We start from the raw sequence: 25479 nt of genomic DNA, 5'->3' as shown, positions 1-25479 counted from the left end.
TATACATTTCTCATTCCCCTCTGAAATTCAGGCGACTGGAAATGTCAATATTGCAGTGAACGACCCTGTTGTAATGCACGCAGGCCTGCAATAAACGCTAGCAGGTTGACGCTCTCTGTTTCTATGGCAACTTCTCGCTCGTTCAGTTCCAGTAAATGTGACTGTTCCAGTGTATTCTGCAGTAAACAAGTCGGCGACACAGCACGCTTGCCTGCACACAAACGCCGCTTTTACGGCTACCCAGATAAATCCCATAAGTGTGAATTTTCTGGTGTCCCGGCCACGGCCGATGGTGTTTTATGTGTAGAAAGAATGCCCACTGCCCAGTGCCCATCTCTACACACAAGCACAGCCCGTCACACAGGGCTCGCGCACATAAATCGACTCAGATCGATTGCGCATCAAACGTGGTAAATGTGCCCACTACCCAGTGCCCACAAACACTACGTTATGCATGTCTCACGTTTTCTGTAAAAACAAAACCAACGTGCATTCGCTTCACTCAAGCGATCAATGCTTTCGGTGTGGTAAATGTGCCCGCTATCCCGCGCCCACATCCACGCACAGGCATGACAGTTCCTACGGGACTCGCCCAGCCCTCCCCTCTCGGTTGACCGCTGCAGAGGAGTCGAGCACGGGTAATCTGCCCGTTGTTATCAGCGCGCCCCTGCCTCAAATGTCACGAGCGCGACGCTTGTGTTACAGCACACCGAAGCCTCTCCATCGCTGAGCGAACGGAGCACGCTTCGTATTCAACCCCTAGCTATTCATGCAGATGCATGGGCAAAGCTGCCTGGGGTTTCGAAGTGGGTGCTAAACATTATAAAAAGAGGCTATTCGCTGCAGTTTCGCCGACGCCCTCGCCTCTATACGGCGCGCATCGAGACCACGGTAAAACAGAAGTAGCACATTTTACTTCGAGCCAAAGTGGCGAAACTATTGAGCAAAGGGGCCATAGAGCCTCTCTCTCAAGTTCAGAGCGAAGGAGGGCTATACAGCAGATACTTCCTGGTACCGAAAAAAGACGGGGGTCTCAGACCCATACTAGATCTAAAGCAACTGAACAGAGTGCTTGTGAAGCGACAGTTCAGGATGCTCACGACCAGAAAAATCCTCGCGCAGATTCGCCGAGGAGACTGGTTCGTGTCAATAAATCTGAAAGACGCGTATTTTCGAATGCAGATAGCGTCACGTCACAGGCGATTTTTGAGATTCGCCTTCGAGGGCCAGGCATATCAGTACGCAGTCCTGCCGTTCGGTTTATCCCCGGCACCCCGTACATTTACGAAGTGCATGGATGCGGCGCTCGCACCCCTCAGAATGAGGGGCGTGCAAGTACTGAACTATTTTGACGGTTGGCTGATTCTAGCGCAATCTCGCTCAGTGCTCATAGAGCACACGACCATTTTACTCGATCACCTCAAGAATTTGGGTCTCAGAGTCAATTGGGCGAAGAGCTCTCTGTCCCCCAGTCAGACGATATCTTTCCTGGGCACAGAGTTGGACTCGCTGTCCATGATAGCGCGACTATCACCACAGCGCGCGGTAGACATTCAGCGCACAGCGAGCTCGTTCCGCTGCAGCGCGTCTGTCCCGCTCAAGAAATTTCAGAAGATGCTGGGTCTCATGGCCTCAGCATCATCAGTGCTCCAGCTGGGCCTGCTCCGCATGCGCCCGCTCCGCATGTGCCCGCTGCAGTTTTGGCTGAAAGCGCGAGTCCCACGCCAAGCGTGGGCATCTGGTCTGCTTCGCCTCAAGGTCAATCAGAAGTGCGTCACAGCTCTGAAACCTTGGAGAGCGGACGACTGGTACCAATCAGGTGTAAGCCTGGGGACTTCCTCGAGGGTGAGAGTGGTGTCCACGGACGCATCCACCTCGGGATGGGGAGCGCTGCTCGAGGGCAGACCGTTCTTCGGCCAGTGGTCAGAACGGGAGAAGCTCCTGCACATAAACTGCCTCGAAACGCTGGCAGTAGACAACGCGCTGACGCGTTTTGTCCCCAAATAAAAGGACGCCACGTCCTGGTCCGCTCGGACAACATGTTTGTGGTGTCCTACATAAATCGCCAGGGCGGCCTCAGGTCCAGGAGCCTGTACAGGCTAGCAGAACGCCTCCTGGTATGGGCTCAGTGCAACCTGCGCTCGCTCAGAGCAGCGCACGTGCCAGGGCTCCTAAATATAGGACCAGACAGACTGTTCAGGAACAATGTTCCGGCAGGCGAATGGTCTCTACACCCACAGACAGTCCAACTGCTGTGGAAGAAATTCGGCAGAGCGGAAGTAGACCTGTTCGCGTCTCAAGAAAACGCTCACTGTCCGGAATTTTTCTCCAAGAGCGGGGACGCGCTGGCTCATGTATGGCCCCGCCGCCCGCTCTATGCTTTTCCCCCCGTCTCTCTCCTGCCTCAGGTGATAGAGCGGATCAGGGAAGAAGGATGCTCAGTATTGCTGGTAGCACCATTCTGGGAAAACCAACCTTGGTTCCCAGTCGTGATGCAGTTAGCAAGCACTGCCCCGTGGCCAGTGCCAGTGAGGAGAGACCTCTTCTCTCAGGCCCACGGCTCGATCTGGCATCCTCACCCGGAATTGTGGTCCCTTCATGTCTGGGCCATCAACAGGTACATGTTGAACTCCCTAAGGGAGTATTAAACGCGATCACGCAGGCTAGAGCTCCGTCTACGAGACGGCTCTACTCCTCGAAATGGTCAGTGTTTTCGGGCTGGTGCACAGCCCGTGGCGCGTCACCCACAGACTGTGGAGCGACGGAGGTGTTTTCCTTCCTACAAGAGCTGTTGGATAAGGGCAGGACCCCTTCCACGCTCAAAGTTTATGTGGCGGCTATAGCAGCGTTCTCAGGAGCAACGCTTGGTCAGTCAATAGGAAGGAACGATTTAGTCATCCGCTTCCTTAGAGGGGCTAAGAGACTGAATCCTCCCAGACCTCCATCAGTCCCCGTATGGGACCTTTCTACGGTTCTGGAAGCCATGAAAGGTGGACCATTCGAGCCTTTACAGTCAATTGATCTGAAACACCTGTCTTTCAAGACTGTGTTTCTGTTGGCTCTCGCTTCAGTGAAGCGCATAGGGGACTTACACGCGCTCTCTGTGAGCGCGACGTGCATGGAATTTGGGCCTAATGACTCAAAAGTTATACTCAAACCTAAGCACGGTTATGTTCAGAAATCCCTCAACACACCGTTTAGGGCACAGGTTATCTCCCTGTCAGCCCTACCGGTCCCTGATGAGGAAAGAGACGCGGGCCTCCTTTGCCCAGTCAGGGCATTACGAGCTTATGTGTCTCGCTCGTCTGTTTTCAGACAGACGGAGCAGCTCTTTGTTTCGTTTAACGGGCGTTCTAAGGGACTAGCCGCGTCGAAACAGAGCCTATCCAGATGGATAGTTGATGCTATAGCTCTGGCATACGCCTCCAAGGGCATGCAGTGCCCGTTGGGTGTCAGAGCGCACTCCACGAGAGGCGTGGCCTCTTCGTGGGCCTGGTCGAGTGGGATTGCCTTGCAAGATATTTGTACGGTGGCAGGCTGGGCCTCCCCGTCTACATTTATAAGGTTCTACAACCTATCAGCTCAGAATGCTGCGTCTACTGAGCACAGCTCGATGATCGACAGTGAAAAGCAGTAGCACGAGATGTGCCTGGGCAAACTGTGTAAGACCCACATTTCCCCATCAGTTCAGGCCGTACCCCGCCCTGTCTGTATGATGAAATTCGCGTCTAAACGACGCTGCCATATGTGGAAGAGTGCGGCTTCGCCCCTCCCTCTTCCCGGACTCTCTGTGAGTTCCCTGGGTGATTGTGCACTATATGTACCCCGGGTTTTCGCCCTTGGGTCTTTGGTGTCAGATCTCAGCATGCACGGCGTTTTGCATTGGGTCCCCTAGCGTAAGATATCTTACGCAGTATGAGAGACCTCTCGTAAGAGAACGTACTCGGTTACTAACGTAACCTCGGTTCTCTCTAGAAGAGGGAACGAGTACTGCGTATCTTGCCGTGCATGCACACGCTCTGGTTGCTTCGATGATGAAAAATCAGATAATAGCTGCCTGCGAGCGGTATTTATAGGCCTAGACCACGCCCGTTTCGGCGGGACGTGACGCAGCGGGCGCGAAGCAGGCCTCGCTCGATAGGCTGCTGCAGTTGCCGCAGAGCAGCCAATAGGCGCGCGAGCTGCCTCGCCTATGTCTGCATGCTGACGCAACGCGTTTTGCATTATTAAAAATTAAGGATAATTTTTGGCTTCAATATCTCGCAGAAAAAGGATTTTCCCCTAGCGTAAGATATCTTACGCAGTACTCGTTCCCTCTTCTAGAGAGAACCGAGGTTACGTTAGTAACCGAGTACGTTTGCAGGCCCATTTTACATGGATGCTGTCTGGTTGGCTTTTGACAGTTTACAAAGTGTTCATTTCACAAGAGCTTTGTATACAGTTGAAGAGGCGGGTAGGAGTAGAGACGGGGTGAAAAGAGGGTTCTGTGGCGTGAATCTTTCATAGCGTTCAATCTGTTGAATGTGCTCTCACTGTCACAGTACCTCGTCTGCAAACAAATCACTTTTCCAATACGTATACCCTTCTCATACCAGCTATTTAAGTAGAGAGAATAGTTCTCACATGTTGTGTTTTACTTTGCTAGGTATTGTGTGAACACACTTAGGCACATATCGACAAACTCAAAGCTGTATCTGTAATATCATTGTTTGAGTTTTTTTTTTTTTTTTTTTTTTTTGGAATAACGGCGAAATGTATTTAAATAAGATATAAATATCCCACATTTATTTAGATTACAAAATAGCAAACCAAATGGCATTTGCGAGGAATTTCTAAACAATTTTGAACACTACACTATTATAAAATTATTATAAAAAATAAAGGCTCCAAAGGGTTTTTGTTGCAGCAATGCCATAGAATTGGGTTTCCCACCAAAAAACTTTCATAGAACAATTCTTAAAAGAACCATTTTCTTCTTGATGTGAAGAACAATTTAATTATCTAAAGAACTGTTTTTCCTCTATAAAGAACCTTTTGTGTAATGGGAAGGGTCTGTGGCAGGTTTTTTTTTTATTTTTTTATTTTTTTTACAAAATAACGTGCTTTCGCTGTTTCTTTAAAATAAATTCCATTTGGTTCAATGATATTCATATATTTGTAAGTGTATGGTGTAAGTATTTTGGGGCCACTGCAGCTGTCTAGGACACACACAATTTAATCCATAGAGACATTTATACTATAAATGTGTCTGTACTTGATAAACTGGACATTCGGCAAATGCATAATGCATTTCAGGATGAATAGTTCGAGGCGGCATTATTGCATGCTAAATATATGCATGCTAAATATATCATCTGAAATATTTGCTGTGAATGTTTCAGACAGCTTTATTACTGATACACCATGTTTGAATCACATTAAACTGTTTTAACAGCGCAGTAGTCATGAGAACAAGACTTTGGCTCAGTCAGTCGCCTCAAAACACTTAACCTGCATGTCAAACTGTTCATAAACTTCAAAGGAAATGCCTTATTGCTTTATGAACCAACTTGATGCACTTCTGCACAGCAAAAGAGCGTTAAAGCAGTCAGACTAACATTCAGTAATGTGTGCGAGAGGAAGGGATTGGTGTGTGTGTGTGTGTGTGTGTGTGTAGTTGAATGTAGTTGCTTGTGGCTTAAAATAACACTCCCTTTTTATGATCAATAAACAACTGTGTGACTCTGTGACATTAGATTAAGCCACTAGCACTGGGCAAACATAAGAGAAGCAGTTATCCCCATAAATTTTCTTTCTCTCTCCCTAGCTTCTGTTTTTCTAAACAGAAATCCCAGAATCTCAGGTTTCTGGATGCAATTTGTGATATTGGAGACATTAATCTTCTAAAAGTAAACAGACTGGAAACATGTCAAGATGCATCAAAGTTACATGAAGTGATTAATGTAATATGACATTCATTTACACGCTAATGAATTACGGCATCAGATATGGAATAGAGGATAAGCTTATAAAACATAAGATCATATATCTTAGTTTACATATATGCACTGCTGATTCAGAAGGTTTTTTATATTTAGTGGTGCTTGCTAAGGAAAATTTCACTACAATTTTTTGCTCAATCGTTAACATGTATTAATATTTAATGTATTTGTTTAATACATGTAACTCTAAATAAATGATATCTGATGTATCAATTAATAAAAATGTGAACATTTTTCACCAAATTTTTATTTTATTTTAACCATTTGCCAATTGCTTTTTCATTCAAAATAGGTTAAAAGAAAAATTGGTTGCTCCAGTGACTTTGTAATTGATCAACAAACCTATAATGAAAAGCTATTTAAAAGTATATTTATAAAATGATTATATTTACTTTTACATTTATCTATGTTTTTTGCACATTATCTTTATATATTTTTTTGTAATGTTATAGCTCAGTTTTACTTGTCCCAAACAACAGAGTGCAACAATTAGATTCCCGAAAGTAAGTATTTACTTCAGCGTAAGCCATCAGCCTGCATTATTTCAGCTTATTTTTAAAATTGTAAGCTTATAACTCTTTAACAATGACTATTTTAAAATCACTGTAGGAAAAAATTAATGGAAAAAATACTTCCAGAACCTGTGCCTCTGAATGGGAATGTGATGTCAGCAACGCAATGCATTCTGGGACTTTAGGACACAGACACTAGAGACTGAGTAGTAGTGGAGGTAGATGTTAAAAGTTATATTATACAGGTTAAACAAATTAGAACTGTGAACGCTTGCTGTGAATATGGCAACCACTAAGATTCCCATTCTTTATTGATCTGATTAAAAACACAACATGGTCATGTTCCATTAGGCAAGATGTTACTGTGGCTTTCAAGGGATGCAAAACACAATTCTCAGAGGAAAAAACTAAACAAAAGACAGGAGCAAACAGCACTTATACAATTCCTTATAGTATAAGCACTCAGGAAATAACTTAAAACATCTTCCTCTGTGGCCTCATGAGGGTGCTCTGATTGATCGGGCGGCAATCGTTATCGGCCGATTATTATATAGTTTGATCAGGGGTCTCTTTAAAGGCAGATCAGATGACGCAAAACTCTCAGCTAAAACTGCTTCACTACATTCACCGGTCTGGCAGTTCTACCAGGTGTCTGAAAAGGACAATACATTTGCAACTTCTTTGCGGAGAGCGGAGTGATTTCACTGATAGCAACCCTACAGCAATGACAGAAAGACACTGGGCTGTGATATTTTAGTGCATTGCTTTCCTTCACAGCGGTGCAGCCAAAACTTGATGTCCAATCAGCTAGATCAGTGATTGTCGTAAAATAAAGTCTGTTGCTAAACGATAATAAAAAGAGTTATTAAAATTGAATAAAGTGGCGAAAGTGAAACTCTTACCCAATCGGCTTTCTGTGCGTGTATTCCGAGACGGAGTGAAAAAAAGAACAAGCAAAGTGAACTTTGAGCTTCGGGTTTGCTCCCAAATGGTTAAAAACACAGAAATGTGTAAAAAAAAAAAAAAATATATATATATATAATAATAACCGGCTGGTATTCACTTAACCCTCTGGGCGCCACGGTCGAGTTTACTCGACAAGATGCGGCACTGAATAAAACGGCCGATTTTGTCAAATAGGGTGTCAAATTTCGTTCGACCTCCCCTCCACTAGTTGGCAGACATGTCATACTTCATCCCCGACTCAAAAAAAAGTCATGCTTCTATACAAAATATTCGAGCTAGAGCGCATTGAATCAGTGCGAACAAAAGCGGAGCTAGTGTGCGAGTGAGCCATTTTATCAGAGCAATATTGTCAACGTCAGCGAGTATTTGCATTAGATTATTATTATTATTATTATTATCTAATGGCATCAATAAAGCTTACCCGCAATGAAGTGTTGGGTCTTCTATTCGCGGACCCTGATTCTGAAGGGGAATAACGTTATCTGCCTTCAGAAAATGACGGTGATTCTGAAAGTGAAAGTATAGCCCTACTACACCAAGCACAAACGGTGAATCCTTTGCCCAATATAACGTTAGATGGTCCTTTGCCCAATGTCAGTGGTGGGAACAATGTTTCCCGGGGTCGGAGTGTTCATCGCGAAGTTAGCAGGCGTGTTAGTGTTGTGGGGAACGAGGCGGCCGCGGGAGATTTTTACCGCGCTAGCCATGGTGACCGTGTGCCTCTCCGCAATCGCGGCGACAGTATTGTGGTGGAGACTTTGTCTAATGCCACTGGGTATGTTAGACGAGGTCGAAGTATTCATAGGACAGTTAGGGGGCAACGTGGAGGCAGGGTGGGGAGTCGCAATGACAATGACAGTAGTCCGAGCTGTGCACACTCGGCGCGCGCGCGAGACAGATCTGGCCGCGCCCGCGCTGCTGCTGCTCGTAGCAGGAGAAGAGGCGATGTGACACGGGGCAGAGGGGCTATTATGCATAGTCTATCGCAAGACCACACCATGAAACACTACAAGAAATGTCACCTGGATGAATAGGGAGTCATTATCTCTACAGCAAAAGCCCTGCAACAATTGTTTTTGTCTGCCATTTATTACACTGTTGATTTACTATCTATTTCCCTGACCATTTAGTAGTGTACAATATGTGTTCTTTTTTGTGTGTTCATGTCCTTGTGATGTGTGCGTCTTTGTCAGCTAAAAAACAAAAAAAACAACCAAATAAACATCAACAAAAACCATAAAAATTCTATAATCCAAGATGACCGCCACCATATGACGTCATAATATGCAAATTAGATGGGAAAATGTAATCCCTACATAAACTTTGGGTCATCCTTAATATTTCTCTAATTTACAGAAAGTCTCTATCTTTTATCACTTTTAAGATAAAGCCTTTTGAAATTAAGATGTCAAAATCGAACGTTTTAGGAAAAAAACTCTGGCGCCTAAAGGGTTAAATACCATTGGTTATGTCTAAAGTGAACCTAAACAGTGGGCAAATATGTTGCATGTGTATCAGTATATTGGATCCGTGCATTCTGTCTTAAAGTGATATCAGCCTAATATTCCTGCTGCCGCCTGTGTCATTAATGTTAATCAAGAGAAGACAAAGAGAAAATCACTTACTGCTTTTTAGTAGATTTAGTAGGATTAATCTATATTTAATTTATACAGTGAAGACAATGCAATGTTATTTAACATTTAATTACTTCCTGTTGGTAAAGACTTTATATTTATTCATTTATTTATTTCACAGGAATACTTTATTTTTTGCTTGCCAATAAATAGAGTTGTCAGTACTTTCTCATCTCTTATTTTTTTTATGCTTAAAACCCATTGTTGTTAAGAATAGATCAGAGCACCCTTACTCAAAGGTCGGATAAACACTACAGGGTGCGGCACAAACGGACAGTTGCTAATTTGTTTTTGTGTAGATGTGCAGTGGAGTGTGTTTGTAGAGCTGAAATAATTGTGTAATGGCCGTTGTTTAGTGAGTGGGTGTTCAGTGACACATAATTGGACAGGGTTCAGGTCGCACAGCAAACACACACACTGCGGTTCACATCTGCTGAGCTATCGAAACACCCAAGGGGAAGCCTTTTTTGTGTGCCAATTCATCTCTGTCCTTATCTGATTAAGAAAACAAGAGAAATCCGAATGTTTCAGTGAATCAGGGAATGCTTTTGAAAGACATGGTATAGGGGCCTACTTGTCCACAGGGACCGTCTCCATGGTTACCCTGCTTCTGGTGACAGGCGGTGCTACCCATAGGGCTATCTGATTTGCAGAGTTATGATTAGACTGAAACTACAGATGGCACGAAACTTCCTAACTAGTCAACAATGGAGACAGAAGACGAACATGAAGCAGTGGCGCGTTGTAGACGTGATTGGGCGTCTTGTATGTTGCATGTATGAACAGTGGGAAGGAAGAACAGGTTTATGGACTGGTGTGGCTTGTTCGCACCTCACAATACAAGCGCTCTCTATGACCTCCACATGGATGGGTGATTTTATAAGGTTGCTAGGTAGCAAGAAAGTAGGAATTACACACAATGGTAAAAGCACACGAGAAAGGTAAGACATTTGAGCTTAGAACAGAACAAGGTTTTCAGAACAAGATTTAGAAAGCTAGTTTTCTGTTTATTCTTAGAGTCGTCTTTTCATGCAGTAGGCTGCATTTATCTTCATCTCATTGTGTCCGAGAAATTAAATCTTTACTATGGTTACCCAAAAAGAGAGGAGATACACTTCGGTTGCGATCCCTCAGGTACAAATTCATGAATCTACCCAAGCACAAGATCAGTCTCTCTTCCATCTTCTGATTTTTAAGCAACACCACCCATGTAATGATGCTTGTCTGATATTTATTTGCTGTGCTTTCAGGGTCAAATCTGAAATATCTGGGGAAAAACCCCTTGACCTGCGCACAACACTGCATTGAGGGGTTGTTTCACTCCATATAGTTTGCGGCATAGGAATTGTTGACCTGCATGCTGTTCTCATGCACTTCATGCTGCAGATTACTTGTGAGAATTACTTGTGAGAATGACCGCCATCACTTGGGTGTGAATGTTTTTCTTCTTCTTCTATGCTTTCTTCCGTAGGCCGTGTGTGGTGTGGTTATGCACTCATACTAGGAGATTAGTCTGTACATTGGCTCAGAGTAAAAGTGTCAGGTCTTTTCACTGCCAACTTTGAGAAAGCTGCATAAATTTGCACGTCTTTCCACAGCATGGAGCTATTTTTGAACTTGGCAGCTATTGATATAGAGTTTATCCTGAAACAAGAGAGGGGGGAAAACAGAAGACATGACATACAAGGTGCACATTGTGCAAGACCAAACATCTTTCCTGATGAGACCACCAAGGATTCACTGAAGCCTAGCCATATAACATTAAAGAGAGAGTTTACCCCAAACTGAAATATGTCATTGTGTACTATAAATGCGTGTTGTAGTCTTTTGCAATTTTCAGTACATGCAACGTGCAATATGTCATTTATTTATGAATTTGCATTAATTAACACGGATGATTTACTATGTAGGGCATATTCTTGCACTTCATGTGAAGTCAAATATTGTGTAAATGTTGTCTGTTTTATTCATATGTAGCATGAACTGCCTCGCAGATTAGAGATGTGAAGCGCACTGGATTAAAGCGTCACTTTATTGTAGATGTGTTTGTGAATCGGTGTCGAGTGAGGGTGATAAGCATATGAATATGGCCCTGGGAAATTTTGATGCTTAATGGTGTTTCTTCACACTCCAGAAATCTGTTCCTTTGCTTTTGCAGAGCACAGATCATGAACACAGGAAAAAATTAATATTACATTTCAGAAACATCCTGCTACAAATGGGTGACTGAAGCTGCAAGGAAGGGGAATCTGATGATTATGTGGGGACGTGAAACCGAGCTAGTATTTTATAACATCATTTATATATACATTTTTTAATCATGTGCACTTTTATAGGTTCATTTAGTTTGTTCTAGTAATTTTATTTCATGTTTATTAATTTCAGCTCATGTTTTTTTAATAAAAAAAAATACTTTTTATTTCAGTTTTAGCCGTTTTACTACTTCAGCTTAAACTTATTTCAGTTAGTTGCCAAGGCAAATTTTCGTTGAAGTTCTTAAAGTTTGTTTTTCATTTCATATAAATATATATATATTTTTTTTTTACAATTACTGAAAACTGTTTTTAATAGTTTTAGTTAACAATAACAACAGTCATGTACAGTGTCCTCTACTAATATTGGTACTCTGTGTACATATGAGCGAAGGCATCTGTGGAAAAAAAATCTGCACTGTTTATCCTTTGATCTTTCATTCAAAAAATTCACAAAAGTCTAATCTTTCATTGAAGTAAAACAAGGGGGATATCACATTATTAAATAAATGTTTTTCTTCAATGCATGCTGGCCACAATTAGTAGCACCCATAGGAATTATTATGAGCAAAATATCTCTGAAGTATATTCCCATTCATATTTACGTTTTTTAGCACACCAGGGTGACTAGGAACATGAAATTATCCAGCCATGACTTCCTGTTCCACTGGAGTATAAATATGAGAAACACAAAAGCCAGATGGTGGAGGTCCTGGACATCTTGTTCAGAGATTCTAGCAAATACCAACAGATAAAAAATCGAAACCTGACAGCTTCTGCTAGAAATCTTATAATGGGCCGTTGTTGGATCTTCCATCAGGACAAGGATCCAAAATCAACACAAAAAAGGGTCACTGAGCAAAAAATGAAGCTTCTGCCATGGCCGCCCCAGTCCCCTGACCCCTGAACTCTATTGGAAATGAGTGAGTGAACTGAAGAGAAGAAGCACCAACATGGAACTGGGAATCTGAAGGATCTGGAGAGATTCTGTATGGAGGAATGGTCTGTGATTGTCAGGTGTTCTCCAGACTCATCAGGCATTATAGGAGAAAACTCGGAGCTGTTATCTCGGCAAAAGTAAGTTGTAATAATTGGGTGCCAATAATTGTGGCCAATATGAACTAGTTAAAAACATGTATTTCATAATGTGAGTTTCCCCCCACTTTCAATTCTTTTACTTTAATGAAAGGCTAGAATTTTTTTAATGAAAGATCAAAAGATCCGATTTATTTTCACAGCCGCCTTTGCTCATATTTACCAAGGGTGCCAATATTAGTGGAGAGCACTGTATGTAGTAGCTATGCAGCTAGGGTGTTCTGGTGGTTGTCAAGGTGTTTTCAGTGGTTGTTATTTGGTATTTTTTACATATCGGCATCAGCCAATATGTTTTTTTGTTTGGCCAATGTGACGGAAGCAGGACTTATTTTGACGACGTTGTGGTTGACACAAACTTACCCGATTACGGAGTGCCCATTATGTTACAGTGCTCACTTCCTTTTTATTCATATTTTATATATATACATATATATATATATATCTTTATTTGTAAAAAAAAAAAAAAAAATTCTGTAATAAGATTACAGAATCAAGAGGTTGCCATCTAAAGTACAAGTCTGTTTATTTATCATTTTTAAATTGATTTTCAAATTATTTATTTATAATTTTTGGTCAAGAACTTGGATTGAGAATGCAATCTCCTCCAGAACATCCCAAAAACTTTCAATGAATTTAAGATCTGGACTCAGAGATGCCAATTCATGTGTGAAAATGAAGTGTGAAAATAGCTTTCCTGTAGCTCAGTGGTAAGAGCATTGCGTTAACAACGCAAGGTTGTGGGTTCGATCCCAGGGGATTGCACATGCCTATGTATAAATGTATAGGATAATGCAATGTAAGTCGCTTTGGATAAAAGCGTCTGCCAAATGCGTAAATGTAAAATGTAAATGATTCTTCATGTTCCCTCCCAACCATTCTCTCACAGTTTCTCATCTTGACATTGTCATCCTGGAATATGACCTTGATGTGTCTTCCTACATGGTTGTTTAAGAAATGAAAAGCCACGCACTCCATCAATTAGGGTTAGAAGAACTCTGGCCAAACATATAACATGCTAGAAATATAATAATCACTGCAATAATAATCCAAACATAGACTCTTAAGCATTTGCCTATTTAAATCCAATATCGGCCACCATGCTCTCTAAGATATCGGCATCGTCCATCAATCAATCAATATTGGTTAACCACTAGTTGTGATGTGATTGATTGGTATTGTTCTGAGTGGTTGTTAGGTGATCGCTAGGATGTGCTTTGCTAAGGTGTTCTGGTTACAAGGTGCTGGTTCCACATGAGTGGGTTTTGGGTAGTTGCTTACTATGGCCCAAGGCAAAAAGCTTATATTCTCTATGTTTTTTTGGTTTGTAGATATGGCTTGATCCGCTTTAACAGTAGTAGCACCACCTCCCCTCAACAAGCCACATTATGGATTCCACTGAATCACGTATTTTTATTTTTATTGAAGCTTTTTTGTTTTTAAACTAAATCTCAGGGTGAATTGAAAGAAAACTTTGTTGCACTTTGTATGTCGCTAATAAACACGGCAAACAATCACACTGAATAAACCCTCAATTTCTCTCAACACTTTCAATCAGAATGGAGAGCTGGAACGGTGCGTTTTATAATGTTGAGAGGAGTGTGTTTAGGGCGCTGCGTAATACCTGAAGTAAAGTTTTCTTGGCGTGTGCTGATATTGCATGCTGATGCTGTTTAGATTCCCCACTGACTCTTTCTCAGCTGGACCTCACAGTGATGGCAGCTTCCCCCCCGCCAGCATCTCATTAAAGCAGAATACATTACCTATAATGAGTAAGAAAGTGTGTGTGTATGTGTGTGTTATCATGGAAGCTTTAGACTGCATGCATAAGTGTGTATTAAAAGTTTGTGTTTGACTGTTCAAGGATGCTTTCTCAGAATACAGTGTATTACTGTAGTGTTTGAAGAAGATAATCAGTAGGAAACGAGTTAAATTGTGTGCGATGGCGTGCAGGAGAGGGTAGCGGGGCTCAACACAATATATTTTGGCAGTGTGGGTATATTTACTGAAGGATATGAATGCTTGCTGTAATTTGGCTTTTGTGTAAATCTCGACTGTTGTTACAAGCTGACTGCATTTGCTGTCTGTTAATACTGTCTGTATTCTTGTTGCCTGCATTGATAGACCCAGATGGATTTTCTTCATATTTGCTGTGCTGTTTTGGGAGAAAATCTGCGTAATTCTGCAGAATCATTATTTAAACACAAAACATAATGTGTTGAACTGATTAGTCTTTTCGGTATCTGAGAACATCAAATTAACCAAGGTATTTAATAAACAAACACACACGGGTTGTACTGTAAATGCATGTTGGATGCTCATTGTCTCTGAATACTTTTTTTTCTTCTCACTTTTAAAAAGTGGGATGTGAATTACACAGATAATGTGTTCGCTGCCTGGTAAAAATGTGTTGAAGTTACATTGCAGTCATAAACATGTTTGTTTTTTCACTCCACCAGCTTAGAAAGATTAATATGATGTTTATAAGTGTAATAATTTGTTAGACAATAAATATTTTTTCCCCTGTGTTCAGGATATTTACAGAGCACAGTTATTGATAAAACATTAACAAAATATGGCAGTGTAAAGGTAAGGAAAAGTCTTTAATGATCACCAAGGCTGCATTTATTTGATTAAAAATAGAGTAAAAACATTAATATTTTCAATTTGAATATATTTTTAAATGTAATTTATTCCTGTGATGTCAAGGCTGAGTTTTCAGCATCATTACTCCAGTCTTCAGTGTCACATGATCCTTCAGAAATCATTCTAATATGATGATTTGCAGCTCAGTAAACATTTCTTATTATTATCATCAATTTTGTGCTGCTTATTATAAAAACAAATTTGGAAACGTTTATACATTTCTTTCTTTTTTTATTCTTTGATTAATAAAAAAGTTCAAAAGAACAGCATTTATTTGAAATGGAAATCTTTTCTGATTTAATGTGTCCTTTCTGAATGAAAGTATTATTTATTTTTTTGAAAAATTGTACTGAATTTGAACAAAAACTATCATTTAAAATTATAATGTAATATTACAGATAAAATTACAAATTTTAGAGCTCTATCAATTTTCAATCAGCGTTAATTTCCTAATTCAAATAGACCAAAATAGTTAAGTCTAAATATTCTAGAACCTGACTTTTCATGAAGCCACCCAAACATGTTATACTGTAATTCATTTGGCTTTGCAGCGAGTTTTACTCAAGCAAAAGCCACTCACATTTATTTCAGAACGTCTATTTAAACCCTTTCAGCAAGACATCCATTCTATCATTTAAGTAAGATGGAGGAACATGTATGTTATTTAAGAACCCTATTAAGAAAAAAAAAAAGCATGGTCCTTTATCCTCAGCTGCCTAATGAATCCATTATGTGTACCGTGAGACGGACGATACTGCTATTAGGAGCAAGGACCAAACATGGTCTAAAAAGAAAAGTACAAGATTTCAAGGTTTTAGAAGTACTTAAACATCTTCCTTTCAAAACTTCTCTTCCTCTTTCCCTTTTTATACTCAAAGACACACATCTAAAGCATAAGAGCTGACAGCATCTCTCTTTATAAACACGCACAAACGAAAAGATTTCTCATATATCCTCTTCCTCTTCTTCTGGGGTCTGCGGTGCTCTTGACACCTGGGCATCATGACATTCGCCATTTAGCCGCTCAGCATCACAAGCCAGATGAGAATGTGTTTAAAAGACCAGAGACTAACTGACAAGATAATAGAGAATAGATGAGGGTTTTGTAAAATCACATGCACAAACACACGCACTCCGTCTCTGTCTCTTTAATGCCCTTCGCTTCAGCTCTCTGCTGTGTTAGACTTTTTAAAGCTTATGGAAGTTTTAAGAGGACGTGTTTTAATAAAGAAAAATGCCGAGACAGCTCAGGGGGACATTTAAATGAAACTTCAAACCTCTTTTATTTTTTCAGTTGAACAAAAAGAGGAATTTTAAAAGAATTTTCACGTGTGTTTTCCTTATAACTGCACATAGTGACCAAGGTCTGCCAAATGAAAAGTAATATCTGAACATGCAATAGGCTATATCAAAAGAAAGAACTGCTTAAAAATATTCTAGCTTCATGCATTCTTTTTTTTTAATCAACACTTGAATGTGGGTATTAGGGTTCATAAAAACAAAACAAGAAAGTAATACTTTTATGCAAGGATGCATTTAATTGATCAAAAATAAAGACTTTTCACATTGTTACAAAAAATTCATTCTAATATTTATCAAATAATCCTGAAAATAATGTACCATGGTTTCCCCCAAAATAGTAAGCAGCACAACTGTTTTCAACATTAATATGTTTCTGGAGCAGCAAATCATCATATTAGAATCATTTCTGAAGGATCATGTGACACTGAAGACTGGAGGAATGATGCTGAAAATTAGATACAGATTTGCATCACAGGAATAAATTACATTTTAAAATATGTTAAAACAGAAATCTGTAACTTTAAATTGTGATAATATTTGAAAAGTATTGCTGAAAAGTATTTATCATCAGATAAATGCAGCTTCTTTCAAAAACATCTACAAAAAAATTATTAACTAAACCTAAACGTAGTGTAAATATCATGTATATGAATAATAATGAATAATCTCAGCTAAACATTACATAAAAAAAAAAAAATGTTTACATTTGAAAATAATTTCATACTATTTGAATATATAGCATTGATTGATCCAGTAATGATTGAGCAGTGTGAATGAGGAGGAGGAGGATGAAGCTCAGTGTTCTGTGTTAAACAGCAGAGAGAATTTTGTTATCAGGCTATGATCTCCTCTTCATCTTCTGCCTGTTAGTTTCTTTTCTTTCTTTTATTTATTTAGTTTTCTTGTTGAGTGTAATTTGACTCCTCGCTGGCTGTTGTGGTTTCGGTGTTCTTATTGGATTCCTTTATCTTCTCTTATTATTATAGCGTGCTTGAGCAACCACAAGCAGGCCACAACAATGCTATTATTTATTTTTACTTTTATTGTTATAGTGCTCTAGGCAGAGACCTCATGGGTTAACCTTCCTGTTAGTCTCAATATGTAATATTGCCCATCCTAATGCTACGCTCCAAACTATACCCGTGACCTCACTGCCAACATGGTGAGAACATAATTACAGCAAATTCAGCAGTAAAGACATGAGCTGAATAGATGAGGAGAGATGCCGTCCGCTGCGCAGTGCTCAAGGCTTTCATACAGCACAATCCACCACCTGTTAGGAAAGCAGGGAATAAGCTCAGTTTAATATTTGATTCCCTGCACAGAGGGGCTCCTTTTTGACCCTGCTTCCAGATCTCCAAAGCAAGTCCTTCTTGGCATTTGAATGAAATCTGAAATACAAGTCAAGTGCTAAAAGTCCCATTGACACCTTATCCTGACAAAGAATGCCATTTGAATATATATATATATATATCAAAATGTAATAATAAATTATTACTTTTATTCTGCTAGGGGGAATTAAATCGATCCAAAGTCTTTCTATTCATCAAAGGATCCTAAAAAAAAAAAAAAAAATCCACAAAAATAACAGTTTTCAACATTGATAATAATAATAATAATAATAAATCTTTCTTGAGCACCAAATCAGTATATTAGAATTATTTCTAAAGGACCATGTGACACTGTTATTTTAGATTATGAAAATTTTAATTGTAATAATTTTTTTGACTGTATTTTTGATCAAATAAATGCAGCCTTGATGAGCACAAGATACTTAGTACACTGTAAAAAAAATTCTAACCCTCCCAAATCAAAAATTTCAAGTGACTGATAACATCTAAATTTTTCAATTGGCCCAAGTGAAATTCTTGTTGCAATAGTCTGTTAACATTGGCTCAATGAGAAATAATACGTCAGACTAATTGAAAAATGTAGATGTTATCGGTCACTTGAAATTTTTCACTTGGGGATGTCATTTTTTTTTACAGTGTATTATTATTAAAGTATTTTTATTTTTATTTAATTATATAAATATATAATTATTTCATAAATTCAAGTATATACATATACAAATTTATACAAAAACTACAAGCTTTCAATTCTGTCAGCTAATGAAATGTAAAGTAATGAGTATGTTTACATGCATGTAAACTTTAAACTGTAGCCCTTATTCTTGTTATCTTCACATTGAAAATGTGTAATGTAGGGCATTAAAACACCTTCAACTGGTTTTTTTTTTTGGTTTTTTTATCAGGTAAACAGTTTAAGCAATATCCTTTATTTCCGCCCATGATTTTGCTCCATATATAAACAATTTCACTATCATTCTCATGACTTATTCAACATGCCCAAGTGTGTTCATACTGTATTTTGACAGTATGCTAAAAACTGCTATAAAAAAATCAACATTGAGCTGATTTTGGATATTTATATCTTTGTAAATGCCCTCAATGTAAACTCAAACTCAAAGTTTGGTTGATCGAACATTATTCGTTTTCTACTTAATTTTTTCTGAAACACTGGCAAAGATCATAGCATACAGTCAGCATCTCTAAAGCTGCAGTCCGTAACTTTTTGGGGTTAAAAATTATCCAAAATAAATTTTTGAGCAAGTACATAACCAGCCAGTGTTCAAAACTCTCTGCTTGCCTTAGTTCAATTCAAAACGGTAAGCTTGTAATAATGTTTTTAACTCCAGTGGTACTGCTGGATTTCCACGGGAAATTTGAGCATGTCTTTGCGTCATTACGTCACATCTGTACACATAAAGAAGGAGCCTCGGCTAGTGGGCTATATTGCGTGTGAGGATGCTGGAGGTGGAGATTTATAGCCTTTTCTCACAGCACTTGATATAATTAAACTTTTCAATTTGATGGCGCCATGGCGGATCCAGAAAGGTTCAAACGACAATCACCAGTGACAATTGGAGATTCACCCGTTGTAAAATGCAAAAGACTTCGGAGTGGCACAGAAAAAAAGAGACTACAACCGGCCCATGCGAAAACATGGATAAATATCGGAAGGGCTTTTGAAAGGTGGCGTGAACTCCGTGTTTTGAAGGGGATCAAAACGGACGCAGAAACGGCTTTTTTTCTCCTGGACAGGTAAGACATTTCAATGGGTCAATTATGTAACAGTAGCGCACTTGTTAGCATAATTCATACAGTTACAGAGTAGGCTACTGAACTACAGGTAGCCCTAATACACATTAAAATGTAGTCACGCAATGCTGATGTTGTTAACATTAACAATTTGAGAACAAAGTATAATTTGCACGGTTTGACGTGATATAAGCGATCGTTAGATTTAATCGGCGCGATTTACTGCAATGCTTATTTTCCCCTTAGTTGGTCAGAACAAAAGTGGATGTTACATACTTGTTCATTTGACATTTTCAGGTAAAAATTCTTATGTCGGTCATAATTCCCAAAAAGTAGAATCTGTGATTGCGAATGACATTATCCACACCGGCGCGGTGACTGACAGACGCACATTCTCCTCAAAACATTGGATTCATCCGCGCTGTGCCGTGCCGAGGCACAACCCACATAAAGATGATAATTCCGCGATTAACTGCTAGGGGTGCAACGGATCAAAAAACTCACGGTTCGGATCGTTTCTCGGATCAGAGTCACGGATCGGAATATTTTTCGGATCAGCAAAAAAAAAAATTTTTTTTTATTAACACTTTTAAATTATTAAATTAAAATATATAAAATCAACTTAAAGTGCACAAGGCATAATATCTTCTTTTTAACATAATTAATGAAAAACAACTTAAAGTGCAACATAAAAAGGCATCTCCTTCCTTTAAACATGGACCAATGCTTTATGTGTTTCCACTGTCATATAGGGCTGTCAAAATTGCTCAAAAATGACGTTCGAATATTCCCTCTAAAAAACACATATTCGAATTATTCGAACATCTGGTTGCGCATTTTGTCAATGACGCGAATTAGGCCTATGTCAATAACAGGACAAATTAATACAAAGAGACATAACTACTTGTATATGTATTTAAGTTTAAACATATTTGACAACGTTACCTTGCTCGCTCGCACTCGCAGGCACTCTTTCTCTCTCTCTCTCGCCGTCACCCATGCTGCGTTCACACCAAACGCGAATAGAGCGTCTGGCGAGAGTGATTTCAATGTGAAGTCAATGTAAAGACGCGTTTACGCACGTCTGGAGGTTTTGCGGCGCGAATGAGGCGTCACGCTCTCTGCAGTTCATAACGCTCGCCATGACCACGCTGTGTGTGGACTGAACATGCGCACAACTTTTTTTTCATAAATCAATCCGCGGATCACGTGAGTGCCGAACCGAAGATATTGATCCGAACGGATCACGGATCAATGATGATCCGTTGCACCACTATTAACTGCAATTGCAGATTTCGAACAGAGATGGCGACAAAGAGGAAAAACTACGGACTGCAGCTTTAAAATGTAATTGAAGTGTGTGAGAATGATGCAATAACAGCTTCCAGATCTAAATCCACAGGTTCTGGATCTTGTTCTTGCACAAATTAAGCCCTTTGCTTAAATAAATGCATGAGATATATTGGATGTATGTTTTCACTTGGATCTGCATAGATTTACGTTGGGATAGAGCCAAAGCAAGCCTTAAGCCTTAAGCTTAAACATCTATCACCAGCTGATCCTCCTCATTATACGGCTTCACTGATATGGGCCATCATTCCCTTAAAAACATAAAGCCATTGTAACCGACCTGTTGTGTCCCGTCTCATGACGTCAGGGTTCAAAACGACCTTTTGATAGATCATGTTTACTTTTGAATGAAAATTGACAGGCAAACTGTACACCCCTCGACGGAGGTGAGTAAATTCTTGCTAGGTTTCTATTAGCTGTGTTAAGGAGGGATTATGTTGTCTTGAGGGAGTCAAAGCTTTGTAAGCGAATGAATCCCAAACCTCTAAATCCTATTAGCTGCATACAGAGGTGAGGGAACACAGAGCCATGGCTTAACCTTAAGAATGACAGACGCACAATTGTGTTTTATTGCATCTGTTTGTCCTCTATCTTTCAACAAACACAGCCCAACATAATAGAAATTGTCTGAGGTCTCTATAAACCTGATTCATAAAGGTTTTGTTGCCTTCCTGAGTAAATGTTCCTTTCTCTTCGGTTTCTCCATCACTATCTAATCTGAAACATATTCTGTTGTCACAGGCAGTAGGAAGTCTTCAAGACACGTCTGAATTCAATGTTTGAATAACATCCTGTTATTTGAAGACAGCATAAATATTTCCTTCACTGTCGGCGGTTTGTGTGTGTGTGTGTGTGTGTGTGTGTGTGTGTGTGTGTGTGTGTGTGTGTGTGTGTGTGTGTGTGTGTGTGTGTTTCCCCAACTTGACTCAGTTTATACTAAGAAATAAGCATTGTAGTCACTATATCTTTGCTTTTTAATTTCTAAAGTGGAATGTCTATTGTATATTATCAGACATGGCATCTTGTGCCTTTGAAGTCTGTCTAAATCCAGTCCAAAAGATTGGGGTTGGTAAGATTTTTTATTTTATATTAGGCCTATGTCTCTTATAAGACACGAAGGCTGCATTAAAAAAGTGCAATTTATATGTGCAATTTAACAGTGCTGTTAATATATTTTAAAATGTAATTTATTCCTGTGATGCAAAGCTGAATTTTCAGCATCAGCACCAGTGTCACATGATCCTTCAGAAATCATTCTAATATGCTGATTTGCTGCTCAATAAACATTTCTTATTATCAATGTTGAAAAACAGCATTTAATTGAAAAATAAAACTTTTTCCTGTCACTTTTGATCAATTTAATGTGTCCTTGCAAAACAAAAATGTTCTTTCTCTACTATTGAAGGAATTTTCCGTCTTTCTGTGTTTTCACTGTTATATGGTATGTGGCGCTATTACACATCTTCTGAAAGAGTGCTGAATCTCCGGATCAAAACAGACAAAAAACTAGCAGAAACAAGCGATAAAACAAAAAGCATTGCTTATGAACCTATAGTCTTTAAATAAACAACAACACAATTTTCTCAGCTTTTTGTTCAAAATATTGCTTTTTTTTTATGAAACTTACCCACATTCAAGTGTTGATAAAAATGAATGCATGAAGCTAGAATAAAACGTTTATATATATATATATATATATATATATATATATATATATATATATATATATATATATATATACATACATACATACACACACAAACACACACACACACACACACACACACACACACACACACATATATATATATATGGCGTAACTTTGTTTTAAAAAGTGGGTGGGACAGGTGGGGTGGGGTGGGGTGGGGTGGGGTGGGGGGGTTGCTAATAAAATGCTAAATCAGATATATGAACAATAACATTACGATGACCTTCAATCGATTTAAATAGTAGGCTACATGGGGTTTAATTTGTCGTTTAATGAGATGTAACCTGATATATGTATCCGCTGCTTCACTAACGTGTATCTTAATGGTCCAGTGGTAGAACTTTCGCCAACCGTGTCAGAGGTTCTGGGTTCTAATCTGCTCTCGCATAGTTATTTTTTTTTTTTTTTTCATATAATTTTTTTTTTTCTCATCAAAACCGTTTATGTTCATCAGTGGTTGTATATCAAGCAGGGGCACGTTTGTGTGCATTATGTTTTGTGATTTCACCAGAACGAATAGAGAGTATCCGCAACGGACTGAAGCGCGCGTCCGAGTGAAGACAGTGCGGTCCACCGAAAACACTGTATCCGCGCCACTGATCACAGCGCCAACGAGCACTTTGATCACTTGATTTAAAAAACACATTTGAGCACTAGATCGTCTTTTATTTAAAAAACGAACGAAATGAATGCTCTGCCAGTTAACTGGAGATGTTTTATTTATTTGTAGAATTGGTACATTCGTGCCGCGAGATGTTTTAAAAAGTGATGGGGACAATATCGACCCTGGCAAAAAGTGGTGGGGACATGTCCCACCCGTCCCACCCGCAAATTACGCCTATATATACATACATATATATATTGCATGTTCAGATATTCATACAACAAAATATTCTGGGGGCCATGAAATGTTTGTGAAAATTATTTTTTAAAAGCTGGCGGTGTATGGCAAATACACAAAAAAAGTACAAAAATAAAAAAACGTTGGTGGGGAAAGAGTAAAAAACAATCTTACTAACCCCAAACTTTTGAACAGTATAGTGCACATTTGTACACAATTGTTACTGGTTTCAGCATTTTGATAGTCTTTAATGTAACAAATATGCTCAATTTTTACATTAATGACATTGGATTTCTTGAAAAACAATTATTCCTTCTTCTCTGTAGTGAACTTCAAAAATGGTGGACAAAAAGTAATAACTCTTATTCAAGGGGCATGATTTTCTTTTTCTTCTTTTTTTCCACAAAAATGTACTGAACTGCTGTATTGTCATGATTGTTATACCACGGTATTCTCTGGTAATATGGTAATCATTCAGTACCATGGTATTACCGTCTGATACCATCACTGTACCATGGTACCACCACAGTACTTTTTGTGAGGGTATTGAATATGTAACAATATTCAGTGCACTATACACTTCCATTTTACACTTGATTTTTTCTCAAATATTAGTCTGAATTCCCTGCATTATTAAGTATATCTGCCATTGTCATATAAGTTAACGCCTCAAGCATCTGGGTAACCTTTACCATTCATTTCTTGTTCATAGATTTTGTGATGTTTTAAATGTAATTTTATTAGCCAAAAGCCCTATATAACCTATAGCCAATTGGTTAGACTTTCTAGTAAACATACAACAGAACATCATCATATATATAATGGAGTATAAAAGTCTGAGACCACCTTGAAAACCTGTTACATTTTGTATCGAATTAAAATCATGCAAAAGGCAAGCATTTTCACTACTGGACTCAGACGTTTGGACCCACTATATATGTTGCAGAAGCACACGTGTCTGTGTGAGAGTTTACACAAGGAAAAGAGAACAATGAAAAGGAATTTCTTTTCCTGTCCATTTTTCTTTCTCCAACCACGTCATGAATCTGCTGCTCTGTTAGAAAAAAAGAAAAAGAAAATGAACTTTTACTGGCGAAGGAGAAACAGGCTGGTTGGAGGAGAGGAGGAAAAGAGGAATGGATAAAGATATGCATTAGTCAGAGGACGGGAGTGCAGGAGAAAGCCCATGAATCTCAATCTAACTTTATTCAGCTGGGACCAGGAAAGAGCAAGCTAGCAAGGTCATCTGAGACAGAGTGACGCAACAATTACACAAGTCTGCCAGGCCCATTGTGATTGGTCCTCTTGCTCTTTGATGATCCATTTTTTTTCTTTTCTTTTTTAGCATTTCAAGATTTCTGCCCAACCTTAACGCTCAATAGTTTGGCAAGAGAGTATAGTATAGCAAGTATAACTTACAATCTGAGCTATGATGTAGGTGTCAACATTCATTATATATGAGGGATTTTCATTACAGAGGGCTTGTCAAAAGAAATTATGTTGTGATGGGGTGTGGAAAATTACAGTGGGTATTTCCCAGTGTTAGAATATGGCATTATATGGTAACACTTTACAATAAGGTTCATTAGTTAACATTAGTTTACTACATTAGGCTCATTAGTTAACATTAGTTTACTACATTAGGCTCATTAGTTAACATTAGTTAACTACATTAGGTTCATTAGTTAACATTAGTTTACTACATTAGGCTCATTAGTTAACATTAGTTTACTACATTAGCATGCACTAATAATGAACTGCACTTTTACAGCATTTATTAATCTTTGTTAATGTTAATTTCAGCGTTTACTAATACATTATTAAAATCTTGTTAACATTAGTTAATGCACTGTGAACTAACATGAACAAACAATGAACGGCTGTATTTTTATTAACCAACGCTAACAAAGATTAACAAATACAGCAACAAATGTATTGCTCATGGTTAGTTCATGTTAGTTAATACATTAATGAACCGTATTGTAAAGTGTTATCCATTATATTTAGCAGAAAATGTTTCATTGCAAAAGTTTGGGGTCAGTAAGATTTATGTTAAAATAATAAAAATGATGATTTTATTCAGCAAGGATGCAT

At 39.1% G+C, this 25479-nt stretch overlaps 1 protein-coding gene across 2 annotated transcripts in view; it reads right to left on the bottom strand.

The window, feature by feature from the left end:
* The window catches only part of elfn1b (extracellular leucine-rich repeat and fibronectin type III domain containing 1b), a 100051-nt gene that overhangs the window by 7852 nt on the left and 66720 nt on the right, over window positions 1-25479 (bottom strand). The gene's annotated exons all lie outside the window — the stretch shown is intronic.

The sequence above is a fragment of the Leuciscus leuciscus genome (assembly GCF_965113295.1).
Source record: "Leuciscus leuciscus genome assembly, chromosome: 3".
NCBI classification, from domain to species: Eukaryota; Metazoa; Chordata; class Actinopteri; order Cypriniformes; family Leuciscidae; genus Leuciscus; species Leuciscus leuciscus.
Note: the sequence above shows the minus strand (reverse complement) of the source record. Positions and strands in the feature narration are given on the sequence as shown.